At 37.9% G+C, this 22,893-nt stretch overlaps 1 long non-coding RNA gene across 6 annotated transcripts in view; it reads right to left on the bottom strand.

Moving 5' to 3' along the window:
• The window catches only part of LOC138112949 (uncharacterized), a 93,937-nt gene extending 71,491 nt beyond the window's left edge, over positions 1–22,446 (bottom strand). For 5 of the 6 annotated variants that reach the window (XR_011151933.1, XR_011151934.1, XR_011151929.1 and 2 more), the window contains exons 1-2: positions 22,315–22,446; positions 20,870–20,953 (exon numbers count right to left, since the gene is read on the bottom strand). This is a non-coding gene — a long non-coding RNA (uncharacterized lncRNA). The remainder of the gene's footprint in view (positions 1–20,869; positions 20,954–22,314) is intronic. The other variant, XR_011151930.1, reaches the window with a different exon arrangement.
• Between the last annotated feature and the right edge of the window lie 447 nt (positions 22,447–22,893).

The following is a 22,893-nucleotide window of genomic DNA, read 5'->3' as shown; positions in this document are numbered from 1 at the left end:
TGCAGTAAAGTTTCCCACACATGCACTTCATTCAAACTCATGCAAACCCAAAGAAACAAAACTATTTCCTGTACAGTCTTGGAAGAAAAGCAGAAGAAAAAACTTTAAGTAAACCTGCATTAATTTCTTTTTAATAGAGAGGAACACTAAAGCCAGAAAAATGCACATCAAGTTAGGTCAACTTAGTTTAGCAATGCAGCTGGCAACAGTAACGTCATAGTGGAGATTAGCTGGTTCCACCAAGTCAGAACCCTGGTGTCTCATGAGAAAAGCTCTTCATGGTCAGCTTTGTAGCCAGAGAACACAATAGGTCGGTATAAGCAAATGTTACTTAAAACAGCACGGGCTGGTCAATAGTCAGGATCCTGCTTATCCGGAGTCACAAAGTTTATTTGCTTTACTGTCCATTGTGGCAGTCATAAATTATATTGCTCACCTAGGCAGCCATCTCATCTGACACCAGATGATTATTATCTGCTCCCTGATGAGTCAGGAATCAATAAAATAACAGCTAAAACCAGCAACAAAGGAGTCACTTTTTTTCCTTCTGTATCACATTGGTCACATTTTCTAAAGCTGCTCTGTACCTTGAAGGGTGCAGAGACTCCATGTAAAGTACCAAAAAAGAAGAACTATCACTTTTAGAAGCACAAGAGAAAAAAAAAGGTATCTTCACTCCAATTTAGTCATACGATGACACAATATCTGCAAGTCCAGTACTCAGTGCAGACTGACCCGTCACAAAAAAAATTGCAGACAAATGCCTTTGTGCAAGGTCTCAAAACTAATATTTTCATATGTGATAGAGCTATTAGAGGAGAATCAACTAGTAAAGAATACTGCAATTTCAAATTAATATATAAATCCTTCTTTTAAATGGGTACAATGTATTTGCATAACCTGGATCAAACTCTGCATCTTGAAGATAGGTTTGGTTGTCACTGATTCAGTCACGCCCATATTGCTGAACTCTCAGGAAATGGAAGGTGTTTTGGCTTTCTCTATTCAGTACTGAAAAATTAAGAAAACAGCCAACACAAAAATCCACAGACAGTTCCAGAAGTTATATACCGCTGACCTTAAGTTTTTAAACTTCCTAGTTATCTATAACATTTTATATTATAGCAATTGTATCACTCTGATGCCCATCTCAGGCTGATCAAAGTGCCCAGTTTGATTTTTTTAATGGGTTATGTTTAGAAAGGTTATGTAGTTAATACAAACAGGCTTTTCCTCTTTCAGCATGTGCTCCTTGGGGGGATCAGAGGCAGCAAGGGCTGCCTAAGAACTAAGAAACATTCATAGGGGAGCATTTAATCCTCACTGTGAAGACACAGTTATTCTGCAAATTAAAGCAAAAGAAAAAGATCACAAGTTAAAGTCCAGTTTGCAGAACCCTAAATGCTACACCCCTTGAATTCAATATCCTTTTACATTGAAATAACTTTTTTTTTTAAAGAAAACAGAACACACTGAAAAAGAGGTAGAACTGTTACAGCAGAACTGACCTTGGCTGTAAGTATTGGTTTTATTCATACTTCATCATGAGACATAAGAGAAAAAAAACATATACTTTTTTTGCCAAATATGTATCTGCAAATTTTTTCCTGGCAGTATTTATTTCCAAAAGAAAAGCAGAGGGAGCTTACTTTTTTTTTTTTTAGTACTTGAAAAATGTGTTTAAACTATTGAAAATTTTACCTTTCCTTTTGAGATTGTTTTGTAATGCTGTTTTCTCAAACACCTTGAGTGTCATAGATCTGTAAAGACTGGACACTTCTGCAGCTCTATGAGTTGTTTCTCCATATAAAATGGATTCATCTTTATATACAGCAGTTTAAAGCCAAGTTTAGTAGCAGCATAATTGTTATAGGTGAAGTAAATAAAAGTCCATAAATAGTTCACTACTTTGAGCTACCTAGTGATGTCAAACCAGAAATTTTGAGTAAACAGAGTCTAGTTCTGAAGACCTGTTTGTAGAATTTACCCAAGCACTTGGAGAAGGCAAGTAAAAAATAAATCCATAGCAAGAGTGTCCATGAGAAAACCATATCTCATTTTGTGGCATTACCTAAAGTTTTCACTGCCATTCATCTCCAGCTGAAATCTTGTTTCCTTTTTTTCTTTTATCTTTAGATTCATGATAATAAAATCCAGTTATTAAAGAGGTTTTTTAAAAGGAATTGCCAGTGTTTCCTAGCCAAATGCTTTTCTTTGAAGTCAACAGTAATATCACAAAACATACCAAGCTTCTTTTATAGATAAAAATCCTATGATGAGCGCTGAATGATTATAGGAATAGGCCAGAAAGCATTCATGCAGTGTCAGTCCCTGTGCAAGCAACCTCTTTTCTTCTGAACCAAAAGGGACAGAGAAAGGAAACAGAAGCAAATACCTTAAGAGATACCTCCTCATCCTGGTTTTCCCACTTGTGGGAGAAATTAGCTGTTGTTTCTGAACTGTATGTTTTGAAACTTATTTGGGTTAGAGCTTTCACATTTTCATTTTCAGAGGGGCAATTTTAAATACAGTTAAAACTGGTGTCAGAAAGAAACACCTGCTATATCAAAATAGAGAGGAGAGGGACATTCAGCGTGCCATGACACACATTGTCACCTTCCTACTTAGGTAGTTTCTGAACTGCTACTCATCACCACTCCACAAGGACTTTAAGTTAAACAGAAAAAGTCTAGTGCTGTTTCTACTGTATCTTATTTTTATAGTCTTGTTTGGTTGTGGTAGAATTCCCCTTTCAACACACTTTTTTCTCCTCTGTTGATTTTGCTAGGTGATATTTTCTCTACACATCTATATCATTTAATCTCTGCTTTTTTTTATGAGGCAAATACGTTTGGGAATGAAGCACAAGTGAGACTTGGATAGCTCAAAGATGGCTACAAAAACCTCCTGGTGCCAAAGTCTTGAATTGGCCCAGCTATCCTGTTAGTTGCTATTATGTAGTTTCCAGTTTTCTGAATTTTTTGTAGATGAAGTACATGAGGGTTGTTCTCTTTAGAGTGACGCGTAGTTATTCACTCAAGGACTCATTTACTCCTGTGGCTCTAGACAAAAGCAGCAACAGCCATCAGCTGTGTGAAAGAACAGACAGAGAATACCCCTAAATACCTGCTTCTGGCAAATTCATAAATAAATCAGGCCTGAAGTACTTCCGTGCATACATATTGTGTGGCTTTGGGAGAAGGAAGAAAAAAAGGCTACCATGGAAAGGAGACAAAGAGGAACCTACAGAAACACAGAGCAAAAAAGAAAATTTCAGAATGAAGCACTTAGCAGGAGCAGATGCAAAGAGATAGAATGGTAAGAAAAGCTACAATGCACAGAAATACATGGGCTGAAAAGAGCTTACTATAAGCCTAGAAAAATAATTTTTCAAAGTACAGACAAAAAACTATTTCAGAGGGGAAACCCACAGACACATGCAAAAGCAACAACTGTTTCTTTTAGGGAAAATAGCAGCTCAAAACCAGCTTTGGCTTCTGGACACTAAAAGGTGCAAGTAGGCAGAGGATATACACAAAATTACCAGCTTCTGTTTTGTCTCTTTCACTTGTAAAGCTCAGTTTAGAAGAGTTGGCATTCCTGGCATATCTAACCATGATAGGAAAGTTTTAGCTGAGTAATATAAATTATAATAGCAATGTATATGCCAGTTTTAGTCATAATTTCTGTGCCAGTGAGTTAAATTAGGACAGCATAAATATGCTTGTATTTCTGCAACAAAATGTCCTAGAGCAGACTTAGACTGAATCTGTATCTGAGCAAGACTTCTCATTTCCTATTAGTAAAATTAAAATTTCATATCAGAAGGTGAATAGTTGCAAAAATAGTTTGGCTTTGTTCAGCTCTCAGTGTCACCTGTCCCTCAGTTCCTCCACAACCTGTACCTGCAGCATCTCAAACTGCTTTGTCCCTCCAAGAGGTTGAAGCTACCATGCAAGTCTTACAGACACATGGCAGGTTAGTATTTCATTATTGTTTTGTCAATGTTGAAATTTTAACCAATTTGGGCATGTGACATAGCCAGTTGCTTCATGTAGGCTCTCAGGCTAATTGACACTTTCACAGGCTGCACAGTATCTCTCCCCTGCACACCCAGCTGCAGTCAAACTCAACTCCAGTGACAATTTCATCAGCAATGCAGGAGTGTGGTCAAACACCTTGCTCAGAACAGCTGCACATACAGCTGTAATACACTGTGCTTTGAACACTTCAGCCTAGGTATGAGCTAGTTCTAATTTACACAGGTATCTTTGGAAGACTTTTCTTTAGTCAGAAGCAATTCTGCAATGACACACAGGAAAACAGACCACATCAAGGTGCTGAACCTGGCTGTCATTAACGATTTCACACCATCCCTACTTTTTTTGAATCCTGTGTTTGTCACCGTGGATGAGCCCAGAACAGACTAGCAATGGTTTTGTTAGGAAATTTTGCAGGATTTCTTAAAAATTCCCACCGTAGCACATTGAGTTAAAAGGTGGTGGCTTTTACTTTAAATTAAAACACTTCAGGCTCTCATTGACTATTAGCAGTGCATTAGAAGGCAGAATTCATCCCCTGGGCTTTGTTTAGGCCTCTCTGTAACCTATACTAGTATAGTGTATATATGTAAAAACAAAAAAAATAATAGTGGCAATAAAAAGGTGCAACAGCTAACATTAAACTAAAGAAATGTGCTCTGCAGGAAGGCTTAAAAAATTTCTCCATTTCAAGGTACTACACAGACTGCTTGCTAGCTACATACTTTGCATTCCTGTGGATGAGCAATAGGAAGTACTGGATAACACCTACTTAGTTTAACTGCAACATTTTCTCAGCTCCTTAATTTTGCATTTTCACTCAAACTGAGAAAAAAGTAGTATATGCTGGAAGAAATTAAATATAAAGAAAAATATATTCAGACTACCTTTTCCAACACACAATAATCTTACTCTTTTGATCATATTTCCTCTGTAAATATCACTAATTCCTCTAGCTTAAAATAATGGCCAACGATTTACACTATTTTTCCTTCCTTTGCTTCCACTATGATGCTCCAACTTCATCTCACAGGGAATATATATAAAAATTGTAACAATCTTGGCTTTTGCAAAACAGCTATGCTAATGTGGTCCTTTTAGTTTGCCAGACTTAAAACCTAGCATCTTTCTACTCATTTCATCTACTACTGCACAGAAGCTTTGAATTCTTTTAGTTCCTTTCAGTGGATTTAAACCAGTTACAGATTTTTGTATATTCTCCCTCAGAGCCGCTGGTCATAAAATGTTCAGAGAACTTCCAGGTTGGACTATCAAAACATCTAAAAATGCCCGTGCCTGACACTTTCTACTGCATTCCTTCAAAGGCTGTATGCTGCGTTTTCCTTCATCCAAGCATCTCTGCCATACCCATTTAAACCAGTATGTTTCAAGAGACTGACACCAGTAATGATGCCAGCTCATTCAAGGTTTCCTGTGAGGAGGACTCCCCTTCTTTCAGCAGACCTCCAAAAGTGAGCAATCCCAGTACAGGAGTTGCTGGTGCCACCTGTCCAAAATACATCCACTTGCATTGCTCTCAACCTCACTAGCACGGGCAGTGAATTCCTGGGATCCTGTGCTTGTTACAGTAACTCACACGACTGAAGGATCCCACAATCTCGAGGAACAGTCTTCAAGCATCATGCACAAGTTCATTTTTGGACAGGGCTAGACTTCAGCAGCCTGGTGCTGTAACTTCTTTAGTCTGTGCATGTTACCTCTCCCAGCAGAAACACAGACCTCCATTAGAGTTGGGTACAAGTAGCAGTCACTTGTATGGGTACCAATGCTCCCAGCTGCTCCCAGCTGCACAAAGTGAAAAATCTGCTTCACCACATGAACAAAGCCACATGAACAACCCTAATATTTTAGTAAATACTCTCCCCTAGAATGCACACTGGACACATCCTGAGCTGCTTGGGACATTCTTATACCCATTTTCTGGGTTTCTCTCATTTATTTTTCTTTATTTCCTTTTTCTGTGGCACCTCTATTTCCAAAATACTTTGTATGTTTAAATGAATTGCTACTATTCCATCAACTTTAGTCACCATCTCTCAACAACTGCACTGCTATTACTTTTCATTGTGACTCAAGCAATATAGTCATAGCAACTACATTTGTAAATCCTCTGAGCTGTCACTTCAAACAGCTGCAACCTGCTGATTGCTCCTTTCCTCCCTGCATCCTCCAGCCTTTTTACCTCCAAGAAGTTTGTTTGAAATGTCATTTTTTTGTGGAATAAATTCTGCTTTTAAATCTAGAGACCTTCTCCCATGCTTTTGAGCTTGACTGAATTTTAATAAGGGGATTTAAACAAAAATTAAATTAGCATATGCCAGTTTCCCCTCCATGTACTCACATCACTTTTCCACCATCATTTATCTACCTCAAGGCTGATAAACACACTGCATGTATTAGCATTCTAGCTCCAAGATGCACCAGCAAATTCTTTGCAAGTCCCATAGTAGATCCACGAGATAGTTATTTCTTTCTGATTTATCTTCATTGAAGTTGATTTTTGCCTAGCTGTAACTGCTACTGACTGCCCAAAGAACAGAAACCCTTCCCAACCCTTATTTCAAGGCAGGATTAGACCAATCCTACAAAGTCAGAGTTCAGAATGCCCAGGAATTTTCTGTCCCAATTTCAAAGTCAAAAGAGAAACAGAGGTGTTTGAGTAGTTCAAGGCACAGTTCTCTAGGGTAGCTGAATATGACTGGTATGGAAATTGGTATCAAGACAGCAGAGAGGAAAGGGAATGCCTTCCAAGGCTGTAGACTCAGGATGCTCTTGATATACTAATGGAAAGTATTGGCATTTTCTGGCTTTGAGACAGAATTGTATTTTAAAACTATGATTTTGTGGAAGAGCCTCACTATTGCCTTGCACAGGGCCCAGCTCTGATCAAAGCAGAAGAATTTTTTCTTTTACTTGAGCATACATCAGATGTGCTTTAACACAATTCACAATAAACACATCAAAGATTTCCAAGATCAGCAAAACAGTATTCGTAGACTTAATTGCAACTGATTTTTATCCATTTTGACTACAAGCTTTTTTCCAGATTACTCTAACAGTAGAGGCAAATACTGCTTTTAGAGAGACTAGTGGACGTAATGGGCCACTGGTCAGACCCATAATGATTGTTCACAGGTTCCTGTACCAATCTAGGTTTGTAACACCTTTAACACCCCAACACAACTGTCTGGCATAAAGAGTATTGCAACTAAATATCCTGAGTGATCACCCAAAAGTCTGTTGTGTGTAAAAATAAAAGTTTAGGTCAGAAATACAGCAGATTGCCAACACAGAACAGAAATTGTTTTCACAGTATTCCCTGAATGTCATCAACCATGAACCCCAAAAGTGTTTGTCTTTCAGGATATTTGGCTTCTTATTTTTCCTTATTATTTGCAAGCATTAAAGTCCCTAAGGAGCTCCAAACTAACATGTTGTCTTCCTCCTCCATCTCATAATTCCCACCTATCACCAAGTGTTTCACAGCCTCTGTATGAGCTTTTTCATCTCCTTAGCATTTCTCTTCTACTAGATTTGGTTTGCAGCTTCTTTATTCGGAATTAATAACATTTCTTAAAATTTTCTCCTCCATGGTAATTTACTTTCAGGGTTATGAAAAAAATTTGGAATATTTTTGCTAGCATGTAGAGGGCAATTTAAATTGAAAAAGAAATCCTGTTTGTTTCAATAAAATGATAACCCGTCTCTCTTTAATTCACGATAGAGTTTTTTTGGTTTTAGGGTTTGGGGTTGGTTTTTTTTTTTACATCCTTTACTGGAAGGTATAACATGAATATAAAACATCAAAGTTGCTATTGGAGAGATAAGTAACTATGTAGTAGGGGGAAGCTATTAAAAAAAATGGATGATGTTGAAGAGTTTCAGTGAAATTTTTTCCCCTTGTATGGCTATGTTAAATCAGCTGAAAGTAAGGACTAATATTAAACATTCTACATTGTCCACAAACAATATATCTAACCAAATGAATAAGTCTTCTTTTTCAATAAGTAATTCTTATTCTCCAGACTGTGTAAGAACCTTAAAAATGGAAGTTATTTATATCAGGACTTCTCATTTTACTGAAGATTATTTTGGTGAGTATGAGGGGTGTTACTGAATACACCATAAAAACACTGCCAAACAGTCAAAAGATTATTAAAAACCAAAAAATATTCTGGGAAGTATATAGATGTAATTTCCAAAGTATTGCTCTGAATAACAGGAATGCTTATTTTTTTGCATCTGATAATTACAAATGAAAATAATATTACAAAAACTACCAAAATTTTTGTTGAAAGGGAAATTAGGTTTTTTTCAGTCAGAGAACCTGAAAAACAAAATTGTTTCCAAATGATAAGCAGGATTTTAGAATTGAAACATTTAAATAGAGGCAGATCTTCTCTAACACTGTAGAGTTTTTCTCTATTTTGACACTCAGTGTTAGAACCTTTTTTCCCCTCCCATAACTAATCTTTGGAAAACAAGCTTTGCAGGACTGCTTCCATTTAAAGTTAAAAAACTACTTATTCACGGATAAAAACCAAATTCTTTTTCTTTTAAAAACAGGAAAATATAAAAGCATCCGTATGCTTTCCTATTCCGGAATTTTCAAATTCACACAATGGATTTGACACTCATTCCTCTCTGACACTCAGCATTTTTTGCTCCAGCATAGACAAGATTCTGCCCACACTCTCTTCTCACAAGGTGTGTCTGAGCAGTGCCCAGGTCTCAGTAGCCACTCTAACCAATTGCCTTGCTAAGCAGAAATAATTTCTTTTGCTTGAACCTGAAGAAATCTTTCACATGGCTTACAAGTCAATCCCAGAACCACTTTTGGATCACAGACCTTCTTGATGTCAGACATGGAAACTCTGAAGTGTACTGGTAAGACCAGTAAGAGTTCTCTGCTGAACATTTAAATAAAAGGACTTTCTGATATGCATCATTCATTTGCCACATTTAATCTCCCCAAGAAAAACTGTGTCAATCACCATACAGCACACCAGTTAAAACATTCAATATTTATGTAGTTTACAATACATGGACTGCTTTCACTAAACACAAGTTTCCTGCTATATACAAAACCTTAAAAGAATTCTAGCTGGGTCATCCCTTTTTGCTATGCTCAGCAGAAGGCTCAACACAGCCATCCTCTAAATCATATCTACAAAACAATTTAGTGATATTCTCTGAGATCTCTTTCTAAGGAAGTATCCTCTGGCTTTAACTTAAAAAAGCTTACAAAACTCTGATTTATTGTGACCATTTGTTTCCAAGAGCTTTATTGCCTAACCATAGATCAATTTGGCTTGCTTCAGTCATTAACAACAGTACATTATTAGACCAATTATAACATTCTCAAAGTTTAATTTGTAAATTACTACAAATAATTATTGTTGCACAAAATGAGGTTTCCATCCTATTACTAACATATATTAGCAATGCCAATTCTAGTCTAATTGTGGCTTTGATTTAAGATGTTTAAGTCAATTTTATTGATAAGGAGTGTCATCTACAATATATTACAGATGATCTGAAATTTTACAGGCACAAAGCTAAAGATACAGCCCTAAGGATATTTTTGTTGCTCCCTACACCTTGATTAGTTTCAGGAACCAGAAAAATGATGCCAAGGACAATCCTGGGAGGGAAATTATTGCCTGGCGATGCAACTTGTCATTTATTTTAAATCTGTAGGAAAGTTTCATCCTGCCAGTGAAAGAGGATGTAAATGTTTCCTGCTGTATTTACAGATCTTTCCAGAAACCCAGTAGAATTAGGGTGTATCAGCAAACTCAGTATTCTGTGGGGTTTTTTCTTGCATTCAAATCAAGTAACTGCAGAAATCTTGGTACAATTTTTCTTTCTTGATTATTTAATAAGAGCTGTCTGGGTTATGGTTAGAGACCCATGGAAACATTTGTTCCTGTCAAGCCAGATCTGCTTTTATTATGGTGGTGTTTACCCTAAGGCTTTCCAAGGGAGACTCTGCTCTGCTAGAGGCTAGGAAGGTGTATCAAGTTTGATTGGTTTAATTTTTGATTAGACTTCTAAAGAATGCAATCAGGCTGTCTTCATGTTTTGTCTTGCACAGCAGTAAGACAAGATCCAGAGAAGCACTCAAGACAACAAATAACGTCCCCTGTCACATTCCTGGGAAAGACCTGCCAGCTCCATTAGTGGAGAAAGATGTAGGTCAGGCAATATGTAAGATGCTTAGTGCCTTCATTTTCCATATTATAAAGAGATTCATTTTAGCTGACATACAGGCTTACAAGCAAATTTCAGGATAAATGGCATAAACCCTGCTATTAGCTATGTTGGAGACACTTTAAATATCTCTATCAATACAAACATCATAGCCCTTTTAGCTTGTACCCCTCCAATATCAGAAGAAAAGCAGTAATGCACGATGGGCTAAGTGATAGAGCCAGGGACATGCTAAATCTCATCAAGGCTTCTTTAATGGAAGCAGTGTCATCACAAGGAGCTAGCATTTGAAGGTGAGAGGATGGAACTAGTTTTGCCTGATTTCCAATACTTATGATGTCATATTGAAGTATTATATTTGCATCCCAGGTAAAAAGATGTGGAAGTAGAAGAAACGAGATAAAAAAACTATGCAGGGAAAAATTCTGATAGAGGGAGATAAAAGAGCTGAAAGAAATTGAAAGCATCAAAAATAAAAGACTCAGAAGTACTCCAGGGAAAATTGTGCTGTATATAGATGGCAGCCACTTTGGGTACTTAATTTAGCAAGAGTGGATAAAGTCATAATTCCTCAAGAACTGCACAAGTCTTCCTTCAGCTAGCAAGAGACATTAGTACTGTTGGTCCATCACATGGAAAAGCATGCAGGCAGAAAGGAGGGAGGAGGCTGTGGCCTGGAAACACTGATGTGGTGACTTGGCTCACTTGGCTGGGCTTCAGTTTAAGCCAGCAGTCCCTGCAGTCCATTTAACTCTACCCATCATCCAGTGGGTATACAAGGTCTTTGTAGTATCTTGGAAATATGAGAAAAGTATTGATGGTATATCTAGACACCTGAAAAGACAGTTTTGCATAAATTGTCAGAATATATCTAATCCCTTACACATGCAGTGGAAGTCAACAGTATTCAAAAAGCACCTGGAGCACACCAGGTGAGGGACAAACAATGGGGGCTGCACATTAATTCTGTGGCTTGAACTCAATCCCACAGTGAAATTAATAAAGGAATTAACTTGATCACATCCCTCTTCACTCTGAAGTTCGTGATTCCTTTCTAGGTTCTTGTGAAGGCAGTTATCATGCAAGGCTGTAATTCTTACCACCTTCTCCCAGGGCTAGCAAGTCCAACTCTATTTTTTCCCCCTTTCTGTTTAAGGAATGCCAGTAAGTGTAAGTTTTAATCAAGGGCTAAAGCAACAAATGTATTAATACTGAAGTGGGGACATTTTTAAAACAAGCAGTTTATTGCTCTAAGCATCACATATTTACGAGAAACTCTCCCTTTATTTTATAGCACCAGAATTACTAGTGTGCATAGGAGCTCTCTTACCAAAGCAAGTCTCACAAAAATAGAAGTTTTCACTGTGTTTTGCTTATTAAGCAGCCTTATTGTTTTAAGCAGTAGTCAATTAATCATTGAAAATGTTGCCCTGACTATAATTAATAACTACAGACGAAAGACTATAGGCAAAAAGACGAGGTAAATCAAGAAAAGCAAACATCTCCAAGAATAGATTTTTGCTCTCTTTATTACTCCAGGAGCTCACAGATTGTTCTAACAGAACCTATGGCTGAACTACTTAGAGTCAAAACATGGAGAAAAAGAAATGGCTGTTGAACTACAGCCACTTTTGAAGCTTTATATGCCAGAATAGAGAACAACTGATCAGACAAAAAGGATTGGACAGTAGTATAGTGTAGATAAAAATGGATATCAAGAATATGAAGCCAAGTTCTTCCATCTTTCACACAGAAGCACTAAAATCACAAACTGGTATAACTATATAAAGATTTACAAATCTGAAAGCCAAATTTTGTTTGAATGTACGAGTTTTCTAATCACTTCCCATGAATAGTTCATTGGCAGCTCTAGGCAAGCAGGGATGGACAGAAGGAAGTAAGAGAAATAGTTAAAGCCATCCTTCAGATGCCACCAAATGCCCCGGCTACTCTGCAGTCTCCAAGACAGCAGAGCTGAGAGCTCCTTGGCACAAAAAGCAGAGAGAAAAACAGCTTCTTCCCACCTGCTCCTGCCAAAGTGCTCCCACTGCTTCCCCAGCACCACCCTGTGACTGCCCAGGTCCTTCCATCCAAACTCCCTCCTGCTCTGCAGGCTGCCACACCCACTGGCTCACATGGCAGCTCAGAGCTCAGCAATGCCTGTGCCAGCACAAATTGGGAGAAGGAGGGGGTGGAACTGAGTGGCAGCAGGGCTGCAGCACAACCTTTTGTTTTGTCTATGCAACTGCCACCAAAGTCACCACCAGCTGAGCTCTCCTAGGGATCCAAACCTTTGCAGAATGACACGGATTTCAAAAACCTGGTCTCCATCTAAGGGGTATAATGTAGGATAATAACACAACATATTTTCCTCCCAGGTTCTACAGAATCTTCTGTTGTTCCACATTATAAACAGGGGTATGCACTCCTTTAATTCCACCTATCCCAAAGTAAGTTCTAGAGTAAATAAAATATATCCAAAGCATAAATATCACTAGCCAATATCATTAAGCTAGAAAAAATTTGTAATATAGAGTTTGCAAATGGAATTTTAAATAAGTAGAGATGACAGGCATAACTGGGAAGAACTTGTTCTACAAAGTCATCAAAGGCCATCTCCACCACTTGCAGTTAAATAAAAGGCAGTCTTGGTTTTTGAAGCTAAATTGAATACTATTTTTGTAAAACATTCCCACTGGCTTAAAACAGGAACTCTATATATGAAATGATTGACAAATATTTATGGTTTCCATTTTTTGTATGAGGACATATATAACATGATATAATACATTCATTTTTAGTTGTGTATATACTAAGTAAATATAAAGACTAGGAATGTATGCATTATTCCTTACTATTTTTTTCTGAAAAGCTATATTTATATAACTCCAAATCCTATTTCTATTCTTTCCAATTTCCAGTCTCTCTTTTGCAACACATTTCATTTTTTGAATTATGAATGTGCAACACAGGGTGTCATTTGGATGTCAAAGAAGCAATCAGCTGAAGACTACTATCATTCAGAAGCTACTTCAAGACATACTGAAATCTTTTTTTAACCTTTAAAAAAATGCTGTATTATATTAGGAATATAAGAATTGCTTCTATTACTGCCTGGAATGCTGAATTTTTATTCATACTTAGGATTATTGCCTTTACAAAGTACTAAATCCAGCAAGTACATGTCTCAAATTATGACAGTGATTTCTATGTAAGGAGACATACTGCTGCACTCAAGGAGTGGACCTGCTTCTTACTCTCAAATTTAATTACATGGAAATTATCTTTGGTTTAGTAATAATCATTTACAGGTGCTGTGCATCCTGCATATGAAGCTCCCAGTAAGCCTCTCAGATAGTTTTTGTGTCTCAGACACACTTATTTGAAACTTTTAGTCATTAAAAGCAGCAACACAGAGGATTCCGTTTCACTCTCAGATTTAACCCTGAGAAGTTATGAATGTTGTAATGAAGAAATCAGTGAAATTGAAGCTTGCTGAGGAGCAGGTTGTGGTTCAAGCTGGGACAAACTAAGGGACCAAGGTGCAGAGCCAGCCACCTCTGCAGGGAGCAGCAACTTCACAAACAGCACCAAGGGAGAGCAACTTGAGAGAAGTGGGGGGGGGGGGGGGGGGTGTGTGCCAGAAAGACAAAAGGAAATTAAGATGAGCAAGATGGCAATAGATTCAGAACCCATTTCAACATTAAGCTTCTTCAATATCTATCCAATATAGCCAATTTTGACCATTTAAACTGCTTAGAGATATTTATAAAAATGGATTTTTTTGCTTGCATTTTATTGGGCATTTTCCAGCTCAAACCTACAGTTATAGAAACAGTTCCAGTCATGAGAAACCTAAAGTCCACAAAAGATCAAGAATCTCTAGCAAAAGTATCCTGAGATGTAATAAGTGGATTCTACTTTATTTTTAATGGAAACAGACACAATAGTGGTGCAGGGTTTAGACCAGGACTGTCCAGAGTCAGAGTGAATACAGAGCTTTAATCAATTAACAGATTTTTTTCAAACAGGTTTAAATGTGAATCCTATGGATACAAACAAGGTTGTCTTATGTCACAGATACAACAAAAGCAAGAGCTGAATATATTATGACTACATTTTCAAATGAAGTACAAAATTATTTTTAAATTATGGGAACTCTTTCACATACAAGATTTTGTACTAAGTACCTCAGTGCCTTTCACACAATTACTTTCCAGGTCTGCTAAACCACTGAAGCCTGCTTCTTGGCCACTAAAGGCACATCCTGGTGTTACTGCTAAGCAGCATATTAGAAGCTCGAGATAGTACAGAGCAAGGAATTCACCCTTCTAGCATTTTTCTTACATAAAAATGCATTTAGTTTTATTTGATTATTGCTGATGCCTCCTTTTTGCACTGATGGAATATTCAAATGTGCAGTTTGAGATGAGAAAACAAAAGCTTTTCCAAAGTAGTGGCAATCTTGACTGTAAACATTAACTTGTATTGCTGAGGCACACCTGCACACACAGACAGTGCCCCAGACCTTTTCCTCTCCTGCTGCACAGAACAAGCTTCTCCAACACACATCTTTGATTGATGAGGCAAATTCTTACTCCTTTTACATTCTGTAATTGTTCCCACACAAAACCAAAACTTTCTCTTCCCCTTTTTAAACCTCACCTGATGTGTCTATTTTGCTTTCTGATTAGAAGTATAACACTGAAGGGGAGATCTTGAAATAAGCATAAAAATTTTTTTCAAAATACAAATTCATGGAAGACTCTAGATTTTAATATTTACACTATGATGGCAGCTCGGAATTGTATTTATTAGCAGCTTTGTAGTGCACACTCACTATGATTTAGTCACCTATCACTTTTGCCTCTTCTCAGACATACTTTGGCTATACTTACTAGAGACACCTATGATAAAGGCAGTATCTTTGAGAAGGGTTGTTTAAACACTTTTATATCCTTACCCATCTCCCTGCCTATTGGATTTCTATTATGGAGTGTGAAAGTCACTTAAAACACAAGAGGCACAAGGAAGCAGAGCCACTATCCAGTTCATGGAATTCAGAGTCTGTGACAAATCCACAGCCATGATCCTGACCTCAGTAGGAAAGGGTTACATAGATGACAACACCAGAAATTTGTACCTTGGGATCTAAAATAGTTGCAACATATAACACATCAAAACAGTTGATGCAGTTCCTGTGCTAAACAATTACTGCACTTTCTGGGACAGTTAAGGAACTGCAGACAAGACAACAAACAGCCCTCACACATAGTAACTTCCAATAGGAATTCATAGACTTTGGATCTATACTGAAGCAGAGGACCTTTGACTGAAGCAGCATTCACCAAGTAATAATATGGGTAAATAAAACCTGTTTGGGAAGGATGGGCTTGTATTGTCTGTGACAGTGAATTAACCATCAGGGACCAATTCCTGTCTTACAGCAAGTATTTTCAGAAGGGTGAAGGGTAATTCCACATTTGAGAGTAGAAAGCATCTCCACAGCCATTTTCCAGCCCCCAGCTGCAGCATCCAAGACTCATAGCAAACTGCAGTATTGGGCATGGGAAAAACGTTTTGATTTATAAGTTCAGGAATAATCTTGATTTTAATTTTCTTTCTATACGTTTAAATTTGAACAGGAGGCGAACTATGAAGCATTTGGAAAAGCATTTGGAAGAACACATTCCACTTTGCAGGTACATCTGCACAAGCTTATTTCAAGCTCTGAAGCTCAGCCCCAGCGCTGTAATCAGACACTGCAGTCAGGCAGAACAGCCAGTACCTCCCCAGCCCACTGAAAACAAGTGGAAGAATCTGAACTATTCCCTCTAAAGCAGGGCTTCAAACATTCGATTGCACAAGTAGTTTGGTCTTTTCCCTAAAGATTCAGTATGGAAAAGTGGTAATTCATTACTATTGCAGTTATTCTAAGCTTAAAATTTTATTATTTTGTTGAAGGGTAAAAATAAGCATCTGAAAGACTCAAAAGACCATCTTAAAATTAAATAAATTGACTTTTAATTTCTTGACTGGGAGGACATTAGGTGTCAGACTGACAATACCACATGAATACTTTTCAAATTTGCCATTTCAAGGCTATAAGGGATCAGTTTGGGGATTCTGCAAAGTTCCTTCCAACTAAAAAAAAGAACTAGGCTAAACAAAGCATTCAGTTAATTCATTGTGATATCACAAAATTACACTGAAAAAAGACTGCCAAGTAACTTGAAGTTTGTTGACATTTAATGAATAGTTTTCCTTTGTGAAAAATGCAGGATAGTTTACTTCAGAAATGTTATTTTAAATGGAAACTATAATAGTAATTTTTCAAAAAAATAATTCAATTTGTAAATTTTCTGAAAAGTTTAAACAACACTATTAAGAGCTGAATCTAAAATGCAGGTCAGCATTTGAGTTCCCAAAGCCAAGAGTCCATTGTTTTGAGACTTTGTCTCTTTACAGCCTATCATTATTACTGAAACAATTATAATCTTAGGCTTTCACTTCAAAAGGGTAATTTAACAGTAAACATTTATTTTCAGACACATTCACATTCAAATACTACTCTGCAGTATGGTAACATCTCACATGGCCACATTTGATTGCTAAAGTAACATCTGACTCCAAATTCAACACATGAAGAGTTTTTCTGCTCACTACAACTCCAGATCACTGAAAGATTACAAAGAACAAGAACACCATTTGGAAACATTTAGTAAAAATGCCAAATTTCGCCATTTGTCATTCAGCAAGTCATATTTGACCTGCTGAACTTTCAGTAGTTCAGGGGCATGTTAGTCTGAACTAATGCCTTGAAGGTCTATGAAACTTAAAATCAAAAATACACTTGGAAATATTTTATAGTAGCAATAACACCACAAAGAATAGAAGGGCTCAAAACACAGAGATGGACTCTGGATGAGACCACATGCAATGAGTATCAAAATAGTGCTTCACACACTGTTCAGTCTAGTCACTGGTACCTTCATTGCTGCCACTGAATTGCCATGGAAATACTGCTTAATAATGTCAGGGTGGTACAAAGCATCCCACTCTTTCTGGAAAGTCATCAGTAGAATCTAGATTTTAATATTTACAGGATGAAACAGAGGTGAACTTCCCAAATGAGACCTATGCACTCTGTGGGAGGAAAACAGCTTGTTCTGCAGAGTGAGGCTCCAGCTGTCTCTCTCTCCAGGTGCAATGCTGTATGTTGTATTATATTGCTTGAAAACAAACTGTATTGATAGGAGACAAGAATAGGTTTGCCTAATCTAAATATGTAGTATTCCAGAAAAAGAAGGGCAGACAGAAGGCCAAAACCATGAATTATGCATACTGAATCATCAAACTCCTATCCTGGTTTAGAGCTGTAGCAGGCTTTGTATGGAAAATGAAATTAGGATGGAACATATATTGAACAATTTTCTCCATAACTGGTTCTTACTCACCTTAAATGTAAAATTTTATTTAGCTTATACCATAGGAAGACATCCTTATTAAAGTAGCACACTTACATGCGTCCCTTTGAAGGGATTTAATGCAAACAAGTCTAAAATAATTGAAAGGGAGACATTTTCTGACTGTTCTTAGAAGAGCTTAGTGAAGAAGAGGATAGCAGGAAAGAATTACTTTATTATATTGATTTCCTTAGGAAAAAGAAAAAGAAAAAAAAAACAAGTAAGGTAGGTCAAATAAACCAATTTGCTTTTGTAAAAATCAATAAAATCATACAGAACATGAGTGAATTTACATGTCAAAAAGGGTTTGCAACTATACTGCAAAACAAGACCTGCACATTATTACTCTAATAAGGCAGGTAATACAAGACACAAACTTGGGTCATTACTGCACCCTGCTATTTTAAAATAGCTTGAAGTACAATGTGTATGCATTTTTACTAATTTAATCAAGCAATTAGTCTGAATGACTGATTATACATTACAGCTCACTAAAACATGTTGAATCACAGCATATAACATAACAGACCTGCAGCTGCTTAAAACACACCTACCTAAAGCTGAAAAATTGCTCTACATGAAGCTGCAAAGAAAGTTTTCTAAACTTCTACCCAAGTTGTACATTCTTAAGCTCAAAGTATCTTCTGCTCTGCGAGGAAAAAAATTCAGCCACCACCTAAAAACTAAACACACTGATACATCCTTGGTATTTCCCTGGTTTTTCTACTAAGTAGAAATTAATATCTAATAGTACTTTAGTACTTGATAAATCCCAAAACTCTACTAGCTTCTTCAAATTAATGTAATTTCATATAAAATACCTGGAAAAGGGCCCCTCCTTCATCAATACCTTCAAGGAGATATTTGCAATTCCAGATACTTGAAATGGTTGTTTGGATAATTAACCTCAGCCCATTGCTAGCCATTATTGTCATTAACATCAATTACATGAAAACCAGCTACAACAATGACCCCAGATTCTAACAGGGTCCAAGCCAAGGGCATAACTTCTCTTATGTCCTGACTGTACAACCTGGTATCCAGCCGAGAGACTCAAGGGCTTCTCCACTAAACTCCACCCACTCCACCTTCCTCTGACCTGTAAAAGATGCATGGGATTCCCTACATTTCTTCTACAGCTTCTCTACCTCATTCTTTTAAAACAGCAAAACACTTCAAATGCAAGAATGTGTATGCATAAGCATCTAAACTGCTTGAGGCATTAAACACCCCAATTTCACCAGAAGGTGCTAGACCATCTACTGGAAACAAGGACTTACAGGTCAATTTTGAAGTTATGTAATTGATGTTAAAACTTGCCCTGACTTTGCCAAGGGTAGAACTAACAGGAAAGAAGCACAGGGTTTGAGGTATCTCTGGCTGATAAACCTTTTCAAGAAAAACAAAGAAAGGGGAGCTGACGCCTCTTTTTAAAAACACTCAGGTTCACACTGATGACTTGATCCTGTTTTTACTGACTACACCTCCCCCACTACAGAGTCCAAGACTCAAAAACTTTTCTCAGCATTATTTAAGCCTTTTCTGAGATTATGCATTAGAGAAAATACAAGAAAACCAAACAGCAACCCTAGCAGATCTTCCAATATTAAAATTAACATCACATCCTCTACTGAATTCATATTGGAAAATCAATATAAACGAACTATTAATAAAAGTCAGAAAAGGCATATGCTTCTCACTTTCTTGAGGAGTAAAATCTGCCTTCATACTATTGAGTGAACTGAGTGCTGTCAGGACAGGCAAACCCTTGAAAAAACTAGCAAATTTATTCTAAAAGCAGCAATTAAATCCTCTTCCCCCAAGAAGAAAGTATTCCAAAGCAGTACTAAGTATTTTTTTCATTTTAAATGAGAAGTTGTGGATTTACTTGGTTTCTAATCACATTTTAAAAGAAAAAACCTTTTCCATAAGTAAATAATTTTACACTTCTGACAAACATAGCAAAGTTATAACAAGAACAAAGGTCAAAATACAAGTCTGCACTCAGCCTTGCACAATGTCCATTATTTCCAGTAGAAATTCACCTAATTTCCCCAGGTGTTCTGTAAATATGGCTTATTATTGTTACCTCACCTTCACTCTAACATGCATCAACCAGCAAGAAAAAAAAATTTCTTTAGATACTCATTGTACAGCTCTCTGCAACTTTGATTTAAAGAAAACCTCCAAGCAAAGCCCACTTTGGCAGTGCTGAGAGGGAACATCCTTTCCATAACCCAAATGTAGTCCACCTCAACAACAGCAGAACCCAGTCACAGCTTTTCATTTCTACCAGCTGAGTTTACTATGTGGACAATCCAGACCTTTGCAAACATATCATAATTCAGTGTTTGTTCATAGTAATAGTTAAGACACCACTAACTTTCATTTTCTTTTTGACTTTTATTCACTCTTACAAACTTCTAAGCCCCAGAGGAAGGAAGGAAGGAGAAGGGGCAGGGTGAAAGCCTTCCTTGCTGGGTGCTCCCCCAGTCCCCTGCAGACATTCACACAAGCATGAGTGAAGCACCAGGAGCAAATGAGGAGTTCAGTATGACAAGACTGCTCAGAGGAGAAGCATAGAATAGGACAATGAGATAGTCAGGCCACCCCTCTGCGTACACAGCTTGTGGTTTCCTTGCAGACCTCCTGTGCCTTGACAGGAGAAGGACAAAAGTGAGCACAGCTCCTCTCATTTCCTGCTCTTCTGTCTGTTCTTTAAAGGTTTGACTTCCTGCAGTTACTCAACAAGAGTCCTTTTCAGGGCTGCTCATGTTCATTTCTTTCTCCTTTTTTACTCAGTTCATTTTGTTTTCCTACCTAGCTCTTCATTGTCTGCATATTTTCCCCTCTGTTACCTTCTCCATTTTCCCCATTTGAAAAGGCCAGTTTGTTTTCACTGATGAAATGCAGGACCCCATTTCTAACTCTGCTTTTTTGTTTTTAAAGACTATGAAGGTAAAAATTTATAGCCATTGAATAATAAATATTAGAAGAGTTTCCTTTAGAAAGTTTTTAAAAAATATATAAATTCATGAATGCCAGATATATTTGACATATTTTTGGTACCATTTACAGCAGAAAGTCTAAGTAAATACAAGGTAGAAGAATTCAGATTATGTTACTCACCACATTCATTTATCCTGGTAGTCAGATGTGAGTTTTATGTCACCCAGAGGAGCTTCTCATTTTCCTTCTTCACAATTCTTTCTACTAGGTATTAAAAAAAAAAATATATATATATACAAAGTAATAGCAGCATACAATAATGGGGGCAGCGGGGAAGACACAGGCCTTTCACTCTCTGTTTAAGAGGAATTGCCATCTCTGAAGTGGGACTAGACTTAGACCCCATCATCTCAGGGTATTCTCTCCTTTGTGACAACTGGCAGCCAGTTATTAACATGGATAATTCAGCACAAACTCGGAGCAAAGCCAGTGGGAGCAACCCTGGCTCCAGGAGTCTTTGCCTCCTCCTCACAGCCACATGGAGCTCCATCAGCACAAGCTGCACCTTCCCTTGTCTGCAGCGTAAGGCAGAGTTGTATCCACACACAGCTGCTGAGCTGGCAGATCAACACAGATACAGCTGCAAAGGGAGACAGTTTCAGTCCTGGGCAGACTTGGACCTAAAGAAGCCAGTGAACTTAAACTGGCAAGAAAACAGGTGGGCTTCTTTTCTAATAACCATCACTTAGAGCAGCTGTGTTTGCTCCCTGAAAGAGGCTTACTCCACACAGCTGAATGAGATTTCACTGAGCTTTGTCAGTATAGTCTTGTCTTAATATCTCTGAGAGCTGGTCTCCTCTCAACCATGAGAAGACCGGGCTACACAACAGAAATATTGCTTTGTTTTTCCAGCAATGCTGCACTTGGTTCCCACCCAATAGCACTCAATCAACTTTCAAAAGTACATTACAAAGCAACAGTTACAGAAAGGCCTTGAGAGTTAAGGTTGTTCAGGCTGAAGAAGAGAAGGATCCAGGGAGACCTTAAAGCACCTTACTTAAGGGGGCCTACAAGAACAATAAAGAGGGGTTGGTTTGGGGGTTTTTTTATAAGAGCATCGAGGGACAGAAACAGATGTAACAGATTTAAACCAAAAGTGAGTAGGTCTAGATCAAAAACTAGTAAGAAATTCTTTACTATCAGAGTGGTGAGACACTGGAACAGGTTGCCCACAGAAGCTGTGGATGCCTTACACTTTGAGGCATTCAAGGCCAGGTTGGATGGTGGTCTGAGCAACCTGGTCTAAAAGGAAAACCTGACCACAACAGGGGGGTTGAAACAAGATAATCTCTAAGGTCCCCTTCCAACCCCAACCTTTCTATGACTTTATGAATTACAAGGCGCTCAAGACAGAAAATAGAGCAAGATATCACCTGAGGGATGAAACACAGATTTCTACTCTTCTTTCAGCAGCTCCAGAAGAGACACAGCCTCTTAAGTCCACCCCACAGTAAAACCAAAGAAAGGTTTTTAGCAAAGCACCCCTCACGGCCACTACCATAATGAAGCTGTTAAAAAAAAACCAAACTCCACACCACAGTAGTAGACTTAAAATAAAGGAGTACCTGGAAACCAATACAGAGACAGAGCCACAGCCCCATCACAGCCACAGCAATGCTGAACCAAACAAGAACAAAGCAGCACCTCAGCCCCTCCCTAGCTCTGATAGGGGCTCCTGATCAGGGGAACTCAGCACAGCTGCCCTACCCCACACTCAGCTGCTCTCCAGCTCCCTTTGGGCTGCAGAGCTTCCCTGCCCACACCTGTGGCCAGTGCAGCCTCCCCCAAGCTGCTGGGGCTTTGCTGAGCACCAAGCACGGTAGGAACCATGCCAACTACCTCCTCTTCTAGCCTGCTCTCTTTTGGTGGAGACAAGCAACTCACAGAGTACAACAAAGATTGTCTGAAGGTTTATAGGCAAATGTTTGCTGCTAAAGTGATGCTAGGGCTTCATGGCAAATTTAACCTGCTGACACTGTAGTATATCTGTAGTAATATGAGATCAGTATTGGCCCAAAGCTTAAAGAAGCGTTTGTGTGGGAAGGAATAATCTTGAAATATAGTCCATGTTGTGCTCCATCCTGTCTGAATAAATGTTTGTCTTTTTACTGAAGTGTTGTTGTTTCAGAAATGCAATTATTGCT

This window comes from Aphelocoma coerulescens, chromosome 7 (genome assembly GCF_041296385.1).
Source record: "Aphelocoma coerulescens isolate FSJ_1873_10779 chromosome 7, UR_Acoe_1.0, whole genome shotgun sequence".
In the NCBI taxonomy this organism is placed as follows: domain Eukaryota; kingdom Metazoa; phylum Chordata; class Aves; order Passeriformes; family Corvidae; genus Aphelocoma; species Aphelocoma coerulescens.
The sequence above is the reverse complement of the archived record's forward strand: the minus strand, read 5'-3'. Positions and strand labels throughout refer to the sequence as shown.